The sequence below is a fragment of the Muscardinus avellanarius genome (genome assembly GCF_963383645.1).
Source record: "Muscardinus avellanarius genome assembly, chromosome: 4".
In the NCBI taxonomy this organism is placed as follows: domain Eukaryota; kingdom Metazoa; phylum Chordata; class Mammalia; order Rodentia; family Gliridae; genus Muscardinus; species Muscardinus avellanarius.
Genome location: NC_137789.1, coordinates 120,325,104 through 120,335,493, shown reverse-complemented (window position 1 = coordinate 120,335,493; position 10,390 = coordinate 120,325,104). Strand labels below are relative to the sequence as shown.

Genomic DNA, 10,390 nt, shown 5'->3' with positions numbered 1-10,390 from the left:
TCTGTGGTACTGGGGATTGAACACAGGAGTGCTCTACCACTGAGCTATATCCCAAGCTCTCCTTCTTCGGGGGGGAGGGGGATGCAGTGGATTTTATTGATGGTGCATGACAGTAGGGCTCCCTAAGCCCCTCCCTCACCTCTTTCAGAGGGTCTGAGATGGAAACTGGAAGGAGGGGAGATTCTCCGTGTGTTGGGGGACTGAGTTGGGGCAGGGTCTCCCCATAGCTGAGGGCCTCTCTCTCTTCCTCTTGTGTTCTTGGGCTGATGGTCCAGGGTCCCTTAGTCCTTGGAGGCCATGGAGACCATGAGATCCACTGCCCTATTGCTATAAGCAAATTCATCGTTATACCAGGAAATGAGCTTGACAAAGTGGTCACTGAGGACAATACCAGCCCCAGCATTAGAGGAGGAAGAGTTGTGTCATTGCTAAAGTGACAAGAGACAACCTGGTCCTTGATGTAGTCCAGGATGCTCTTGAGCAACCTAGGACACCTGCCTCATCACCTTCAGGATGTCATTCTGCTTGCCAGCTTTCTCCAGGTAAGATCCACCACCAACACAGTGCTGGTGGATGCAGCAGTGATGCTCTGGGCAGCCCTACAGCAGTCACGCCACAGTTTCCCAGAGGGGCTGTTCATGGTCTTCTGGGTGTCGGTAATCACTTGGATGGTGGTCATGAGTCCCTCCATGAAGTCCAAGTTGTCAGGAATGACCTCGGCCAGGGGGGTTAAGCATTTGGTGGTACAGAAGCCACTGGTGACGACTTTGATGGAGTTATCCATGGCGAACATGGAGGCATCAGCAGCAGAAGGGGCAGAGATGATGACGCTCTTGGCGTCATCCTTCAAATGCGCCCCATTTGAAATTCCGTGGCTATGAAAACTCCAGTGGACTCCACAGCATATTCAGCACCAGCACCGCCCCACTTGACACCGGTGGGATCTCACTTCTGGAAGATGAAGATGGGATTTCCATCAGTGATAAGCTTCCCATTCTCAGCCTCAATGATGTCACTGAGTTTGCCATATTGGAACATATAGACCATGTAATTGAGGTCGATGAAGGGGTCACTGATAGCGATATCTACTTTGCCAGAGTTGAAATAGCCCTGATGATCAAAGTACCCAATATGGCCATTCACTCTGACCTTCACTATGCTGTCGCAGGGACACTGCTCACATTGCTAGAGAAGATGTGGCTCTCTGTCAAATGAGAATAAGCAAAGAGCCCCTCCCCTTTTTTGAGACAGGATTCTGCTAAGTTGCCCAATATGGCCTCAAACTTCAGTCCCCCTGCCTCAGACTCTTGAGTTATTAGGATTTCAAGCATGTGCTACCACACCCAGAACTATATATATATATATATATATATATATATATATATATATATATATAGTGTGTGTGTGTGTGTGTGTGTGTGTGTATAACTGGAGATTGAATCCAGGGGCATTCTACCTCTGAGATACACCCTTAGCCCTATTTTTATTCTTTATTTTGAAACAGGATCTCACTAAATTTCTGGGGCCTCACTCAGTAGCTGAGGCTGGCTGCAAACCCATTATCCTCCTATCTCAGTCTCCCAAGTATTAGTATTACAAACACCTGGCTTATATTTTACTTTAAAAAATGCTAAGGGAGCCGGGCGTGGTGGTGCACGCTTGTAATCCCCGCACTTGGGAGGCAGAGACAGGAGGATCGCACAGGTTCGAAGCCAGCCGTGCGCGCTGGTTTAGGAGACCCTGATTCCAAATAAAAATGTAAAAATAGGTCTGGGAGTGTAGCCCGGAGGTAGAAGGGCTTCCAGGAACCCCAGTACCACCAAAAAAAAAAAAAAAATGCTAAGGGAGTGAATACTAAGTGTTCTCACCATAAAAATAACTATGTGAGGTTATACATATACTAGTTAGCTAAATTAAGCCATTTTATAATATATATACTTCAAAACACCATGTTGTACATAATAATTACATGCAATTTTATCTGTCAATTTGAAAAAGCATTGGTGATTGATAAGGATATGGTTGGGAAGTAGACGAAAAAAAGCAAGGTATAGAGGAAGATTTCTAGGTGTTTCCCTTGGGCAAGTGGATAGATGCTGATGCCATACACTGAAAGATAAATCACAGGGTAAAATATACACATAATATATTTTATAAAACATAAAATATAGGGGCCGGGCGTGGTGGCGCACGCTTGTAATCCCTGCGCTTGGGAGGCTGAGACAGGAGGATCACGCAGGTTTAAAGCCAGCCTCTGCTGGCTTAAGAGACCCTGTTTCCAAATAAAATATAAAATAGGTCCGGGAGTGTAGCCTGGAGGTAGAAGGCACCTGGGTTCCATCCCCAGTACCACCAAAAAAACCCATAAATATATTTATATAAAGATATGTATTTTATATAAATATATATGTATTTTTGGAGGAGAGAGGATGAGTTAAGTTCCAAAATATTGTGTGGTGCCTTGAGATAATCAAGCTTTGGTAATAGGTGTTTGAGTCCTAAGTCTCCGAAGGACATCCAGGCTCTAGAAATAGATGTGGGAGTCATCAGCATACAGATAGTTGGTAATTGAAGTCATGGGAGTGGATGATACAACACAAGATACGTACACAGAAGAAAAGAAGACTTAAGATGCTCTTTTCCATATAATGTGTCTAATGAGTGAATAAAAACATGACTCAATAAAACTTAGAAGGCATTTTAACATTTGCCCAGGATGTTTTTTTAGCTTCTAATATTCACTGGCTTCGGATAGGTTGTGATGATGAGTTGTTCTATGTTCAAAAATATTCTAGGTTCCCAATAAATTTTTTAAAATCTCTCTGCAAGAGTCTTATTTTATCATGATGACAATATGTGTAAAGTTCCCAGGCTGAGTTCTAGTGTTTCAGAAAGAAACAAGCTGACATACCTGGCATAGCTGGGTCAGGTATGTTACATCATTAGTCCTTGCACGTAATTAGTGCTCAAAAGAATGTGCTCAGAGAAGCTGGGCACAGTGGCACACACTTGTGATTGCAGTACTTAGGAACTTGAGACAGGAAGAGTTCAAGGCCATCAAAAACATCCTTCTGTTCAATCCCTAGTGCCACAAAGTGGAAAAACAAAAAAAGAATGTGCTCAAGGAGACTTGTGGAATGAATCACTAAAATTCATATTCCTATTATCTCACAATAGAGAAAATTATAAGGCCCCTGCTAAGAACAGGGTTCTTAGGTTCATTGAGGTACTACGATAAGAACAACATAGAAATTCAGTCCTTAGAACTATTTAGTCAACAGAAGTACATTCTGACTAGTCCGGATGCTCAGGCATCTTGACAGATAGCTGTGGTGATATGTTCAACAAAGAACTCACATTCAAAACTTACACAGAACTCATATATCTATAAGAAAAAGGCAGCAACCAATAGAAAAATTGACAGAAGACTTAACAGAAAATTCATATAAGAGTATATCCGAACAACCAGTAAACAAAATGGAAAGCTGGTTGATTTTATTACTTATCAGCAAAATGCAAACTAAAAAAAAAATACAGTGCAGTGCCACTTTAAGACCACCAGAATGGTTAAAATCAAAGAGGTGACAAATACCAAGTCTGGGCAAGAATATAGAACAATCATGATTTTTGCATGAGGCCAGCAGGAGTATAAATTTGTACAACCACCACATCAGTTACAGTAAGTCCAGCCAGGGGACAGAAATCACACCACTCATTTGAACAGAAACAATTTAATATAAAGAGTTGTTAACAAGGGGCCCTTCTGTAAGTTTTAATAATTCTAACCATTTCCCTTTGTTTTCTCAGCCAGGGAGGTTATAGATGCTTCTAGCAGATATTATCAGGATACATTAGAGTTTTCTTTTCACTTTTCAGTTACCACTAACATCTTTATAGCTATTTGACAATTACTTATATTGATATATTTATCTCTGTTCAAAGAATTTGTCTGGATTTTGTCTCCAAAATTGGTACCAAATGTGATCCAGAAAGGAGACTTTCAAATATGGGAATTAAGGATATTTTGATTAACCCTTTGGGTTTCAGTTTGGTATTGAGCCCTACACAATTAAAAAACTTGATGCTATAATCCATGCCATGTAGTTTATTCATATTTAATCTAATTATTGCCTATGGGTAAATGTGATTACCTACTAAGGCAAGTGTCTTAAGGGGCTCAAATGTTTGTATTTTACCAGTACACAGTAAGGATGACTTCCAGGGCTGTCTAGCAGCCTGAGATACAGGAATCTAAAATTGTTGATTTTCACATTACTGAAAGTGGATGTATGGTAATGTGTGTGTGTGTGTGTGTGTGTGTGTGTGTGTGTGTGTGTGTGTGTGTGTTACTGGGGACTGAGCCCAGGGGCAATCTACCTCTAAGCTACACTGCCAGCCCTTTTTGTTGTTGTTGTTGTTTTGAAATAGGGTTTTAGCAAATTGCTGAGAGCCTTGCTATATATCTGAGGCTCTTTTCAAACCTGTGATATCTTGTTTCAGTCTCCCAAGTACTGGGATTACTTGAGAATGTACTCAAAGAAACTTGTAGATGGATCCACATCCTGCTGGTAATAAGGGTTTTAAGACTGAAACTACACAATTTTTATATCCTACTAGTCAGCAATAACTCTCCCACCCACAGTGGGAATAAATCAAACTTGGTAATTTTCAGAGAAACTACCCTGTGTCCTTGAAAGGGATATGTAATCTACTAATTTGAAAACTGGCCAAATTTCCAAAACAAAATGTTTATTACAAATATAAGAGAGAGATGGAAAGACACAGAAAGCACACTGGGAATAATGTAACCCCATATTTTCATTGGACCAAAAAAATTTAAGGAGGCCCCTCAAAGTAAATGACTTGGCCAGGAATAAGAAATAAATTAGTAGGACCCTGTGGTCCGGGCCTCTGGCCCCGACCCTGGGCGGGTGGGCAGGCGCTGGCGGGGCACACTTCGGCGACCCCCTCTCCACCTGGAAGGACCCTGTGGTCCGGGCCTCTGGCCCCGACCCTGGGTGGGTGGGCAGGCGCTGGCGGGGCACCCCTAGGCAACCCTCTCCCCACCCGGAAGGACCCTGTGGTCCGGGCCTCTGGCCCCAACCCTGGGCAGGTGGGCAGGAGCTGGTGGGGCACCCCTAGGCGACCCCCTTTCCACCCGGAAGGACCCTGTAAAAAAAGAAAAGAAAAAGAAAAAAGGAAAATATCGGAGAGGGGGTCAAGGAGACTGTAGTGGATGACAGGATACTGGAGATGCAGACAAAACATATCCAAATGAACTGGAATTATTGGAAAAATTCCCCGCTAAAGAGGACTGCTTCTTCTCTACATTGTTAAGAATCTTGGACATCACCTGTAAGGAGAGAGACTTTAGCAGAGACCAAGGAGAAAGGCGGTGCTGAAAGTGGTCTCCGCGTTGGCGGTGGAGACTTGTATTCAGGAGAAGCAGAAATCAGAGCCTACCAACCTTGTTTTTATTTTTGGAGAAATTACACCAAAGGTTGAATGCTACCTTCGTGCATGCTTAGGAACACTGGACAACATTCAGAGTGGAAAAAGAGCTTGGGAAAGATTTGAAATGGTGGAGGCAGTGGCAATGGCAGTGGCCAGTACTCAGGGGAGGCAGAGATCGGATGCATTACACCTGGAACCTTTGAAGTAATGACCCCAGAGGCAGAATGCTACCACCACACACCCTCAAGAATGTGGGACAAATGGTTGGGGGAAGAGGGTGCTTGAATTAGAGCCTGCCGAGGGGTGAGGCCGGCGACAGACACAGCAAAGCTGGGATTGGAGCCTGTCGTGAGGCAAGGCCGGTGCTGGAGCCTCCGAGGCCGGGATCAGAGCCTGCTGAGGGGTTAGGCTGGTGCTGGAGCTAGCGAGGCCGGCATCAGAGCCTTCCATGAGGCAAGGCTGCTATTGAGGCCTCCGAGGCCGGGATCGGAGCCTGCCGAGGGGTTAGGCCGGTGCTGGGGCCAGCGAGGCCGGGATCGGAGCCTGCCGTGAGGCAAGGCCGGTGTGGGGCCTCCAAGGCCGGGATCAGAGCCTGCTGAGGGGTTAGGCCAGTGCCGGGGCCAGCAGCTGGCATCAGAGCCTTCCGTGAGGCAAGGCCGCTATTGAGGCCTCCGAGGCCAGGATCGGAGCCTGCCGAGGGGTTAGGCCAGTACTGGAGCTAGCGAGGCTGGCATCGGAGCCTGCCGTGAGACAAGGCCGGTGCTGGGGCCTCTGAGGCCGGGATTGGAGCCAGCTAAGGGGTTAGGCCAGTGTCGGGGCCAGTGAGACCAGAATCGGGGCCTCCCATGAGGCAAGGCCGCTGCTTGAGCCAGCGAGGTCTGGGTCAGTCCACCGGGTAGCCAGGCCACAACTGGGGCCGTCAAGAGTGGGATCGGTATTTGCAACGCGGCATGCACAGAGAAATATTGCAGAAAATTAAAACCAGATGCTTCCCCTAATCAGCAATACTAGAAGGAAAGGGGCAACAGGAAGTGGTCGAGCTATAGAAAGGGCCCTATAGTAAAGCAATTAAGGTGACCAATCAGAGGGTATGGAATAGGGGAGGATGGAGCCTCTTTAAAAAGCAGGAGGTACATAAACATATGTATCAAAGTTAATCACCAAACAAGCATGGGATCGAGGGAGGGGGAGGGAATGGGATGGGGACTGGATGAGTGCTAATTGGATGATGTGTGCTTGTATATCCTCTCAAGTCTTATATTCCAATGTGATATATGATTACAATGCACCAATAAAAATAAACAAATTAGTAATGAAGCTTGGATGAATAACACCATCACCAAGTGCTAAGGACTTAACTAGATACCAGGCACTGTGCTGAGCACTTTTATATGGTGTAGCTCATTTAATCCTCTTACCAATACTGTAGCATAGGTGTAGTATTTCTCTTTACCAACGGGAACATTGAGGTCAAATAATTTGTCCACATTTATCACCCAAACTCAGGACAAGGTCTTTGTCAGTACTTACATCATTAACATAATCTTCCCCTCTGAAAGTCACATTTTCCATACACAATCCAATATAATTCTCTGAATGCTACAATTCAGTATCACTTGTGTAAGTGTGTATGTGTGTGTTGGTGGTGCTGGGGATTGGACCCAAAACCTTACACATGCTAAGTGTAGGCTCTACTACTGAGCCTATCCTCAGCTCTCCCAGTGATTTTTTCCCCTCTAAGGCCATTAAGTTTACAGTGGGAAAAAGGCAACACTGAAGGTTAGAATTCAAAACTAATAATTCAGTCTCTAGGTCCACAGTGAAGTCACTGAGGTCTAAGCTCACTGAGGTCTAATCAACTTTTCCAAGGCCACAGAGTCATTTAGAGGTGGAGGCTGGGCTATAACCCAAGTTTCTCAGCCCTCCAGGCAGTTTTCTATTTCCTATATCACAAAAGCTACCCCTCCTATAGTATCTTCTTTCAGAAGGGTGTGTATTGATATAGGTTCCAAAGGTCTTGTTGACTCTTTAAATGAATGGACTGATATGGAACAGGAAAGATTGATCATTAAATGTATACACCCTTCTACTTCCCGGTCTATATACAAGGTCCTCCAATTGTGCACAGGAGGCAGGTGCTGTTTCCCTACATTAGCTTTGCCTTGATAACTCAATTGTTTGCTTGATAATCATTGTTTGCTGCTGTGGATTAAAACACTGGAAACCTCTGTTAAAATGACAATGGACAATCTAACTAAAGAAAGGTCTTGCCAACATGTTAGCTGGAATCTGTGGATGCAATCAGCATTCCTCTCCAGGGAGTGAGTCTCACCAGGGAGTGAGATGCTGGAGAGATGAGGACTTTCTTGGCAAGATACAATAGTACAAGATTACCTCATAGGTGTGAAGTGGGCAAGAGTGGGACCCATGTGAAGTCACTGAGTACCTGGGGAGGATGGAAAGGAAGGGAAGGGACGAAGTGGTACAGAACCAGTGGGGTGAATGGAGCCCTCCATACGAATTAGAAAAAGAGGTATTATTGTGGCGCTACACACCTGTAATCCCAGTACTGAGACAGGAGAATTGCAGATTCAAGGCCAGTCTCAGTAATTTAGTGAGGCCCTCAGCAACCTAGCAAGACCCTGTTTCAAAATTAAAAAAAAAAAATTAAAATAGGGCTTGTAGTATAGCTCAGAAGCAGAATACCCTTGGGTTCAATCCACAGGAACACACACACACACACACACACACACACACACACTCACACACACCACACACACGAAAAGAAAAGAAATAGAAAAAGAGGCTCTTTTGCATATGTTGAAGAATGGAACACAGATTCTATTTCTATTCTCCTTTTACCCTGAAAGACTATTTGTGACAGATTTGTATCAAGTACACACATCATAATGGTCTTTTTGGTGCTCTTTTTGGTGCTGCTCTTTTTCCAATATAGTCAGAGAAAGAGAGAAGGAGACTAATATGTACAGTGCCTGGCTGCAGCCCTCAAGGAATTGACAAAGCTCCTACTTTATGCAGATAGTGTCGTCACAAAACACTCAATGATTTAGATATTATTGCCCCACTTCCACAGATGAGCAAGATGATAGCCTAAAGAGCTTAAATCTTTCCCCTGCGGTATGTAACTAAGAATCATTCAAAGAGGCTAAGTACTGAGTGCAGAGCTGAGTCAAAGGGAGGGCTCCTGACTCATGATTGTCTGGCTACACCACACCCCTTCACAGAAAATCCTTCCTAGAGTTTGTATAATTGCAGTCTCCTTCCCTTCACCCCTACATCCCTCCCTCTGTTCATCTCATTATTTCTCTTCCTTTTCCTTCCTTCCTTCCTTCCTTGCTTGCTTTCTTTCCTTTTCTTTCACTGCACATTCTTACTTTTTCCAACCCTATTCCTCGCTACACAGCATTGACCTTCAGTGGTCTCATTTATCATAGGTAAGCTGTTGGTGTCTCATTTGTACGTGGGCCATCTGGCAGGCAGCATATGGAAGCAGACCCTTTGACAAGGTCACAGAAAGGTAATTAAATCTAGATTTTAAAGAATTTTTCTAGCTGGGGATGTAGCTCAGTGATAGAACACTTGCCTAACATGCACGAGGCCCTGGGTTTGATCCTCAACACAACACACACAAAATGCATTTTCCTAAAATCTGAAAGAAAGAAACAGTGATTAAACCAAGCACTATCTATTAGCAAGGTGTTGTGCTAGGTACTATATTACATAATAATACCCGCTTAATCCTCATACTATCTCTATGAGGAAAATACTATGTTAGTTCCTCTTTTTCTGATGAGAAAAAGTGTGACATTGGGAAGTAACTTTCTAGAGATCTGTAAGTAGCAGGGCCAAGATATGGATACGGGGTATCTGGCATCAGAGTCCACACAGTGAATTGTATATCACCCCATCATACCTTCCCTGGTATGGAGCCCTTCGAGACATGAGAAAGATCTGAGTGAATCCTGTAGAAATTTGAATTATCGACTCAAAGGTAATCACTATGAGCCCATAAAGGATAACTTCATGATAAATGTAGAAGTAAAAAGGAAGAGTTTGTGTTTCTAAAAGGAATTTCTTTGGGCTAGGGATGAATGCTCAGTGGTGAAGCACTTGCCTAGTACGCATGAGACCCTGGGTTCCCCAGTAGCATATTTTTCCAGTACTAGGGATTGAACCAACCCAGCGGTACTCTGCCACTGAGCTATACCCACAGCCCTATTTTATGTTTTATAAGTTTCCCAGACTGGCCTCAAAGTTGAGATCCTCCTGCTTCTACCTCCCAAGTGACTCAGATTACAGGCACATACATTCATGCCTGGCAAAAATGCTTTTCTTTGATACATTGATTCTTTAGGTATAATAGGTATACCAGGTGGTAAACACTTCTTGGATAAATACCATGCCTTTGTTTTTCTGTTTTCTTCATTCACTGAATCATTTTTTTGTTTTTCTGGTACTGGGGATTGAACCCAGGGGCTTCCTATCTCTGAGCCACACCCAGACCTTTCTTTTTATTATTATTATTTTTTTTGTTTTGAAAAAGGGTCTCAGTAGGTTGTTGAGAGTCTCACTAAGTTGCTGAGATTGGTCTCGAACCTGTGATTCTCCTGTCTCAACCTCCCAAGTACTGGGATGTACCACCATGCCCAGCTACTGAATCATTATTATATAAATAATATTAAGCTTTTACTCTGGATAAGGCACTATCGTGACTAATGCCACCTTGGCGCATAATGAAAGATTCTCAAATATTTATTGCCTGACTGGTTATAGAAAGCAGCAGCCTTACTTGAAGTTCTCTAGATATCGTCCCGTGGGGCTTACTCATTAATGCTTTTGATAATTTCAAAAGAGATCGTTTCAAGAGATAATATTCTACTTGATAGGGGGCTGGATAAGAGTCTATGTTTAGTGT

At 43.8% G+C, this 10,390-nt stretch overlaps 1 pseudogene across 1 annotated transcript in view; it reads right to left on the bottom strand.

Moving 5' to 3' along the window:
• Nucleotides 1-508: 508 nt before the first annotated feature.
• Nucleotides 509-10,390, bottom strand: part of LOC308262401 (glyceraldehyde-3-phosphate dehydrogenase-like) — a 44,645-nt pseudogene continuing 34,763 nt past the window's right edge. Inside the window, exon 4 of the transcript in view lies at nt 509-1,185. The product of the transcript in view is annotated as a glyceraldehyde-3-phosphate dehydrogenase-like (transcript). The remainder of the gene's footprint in view (nt 1,186-10,390) is intronic.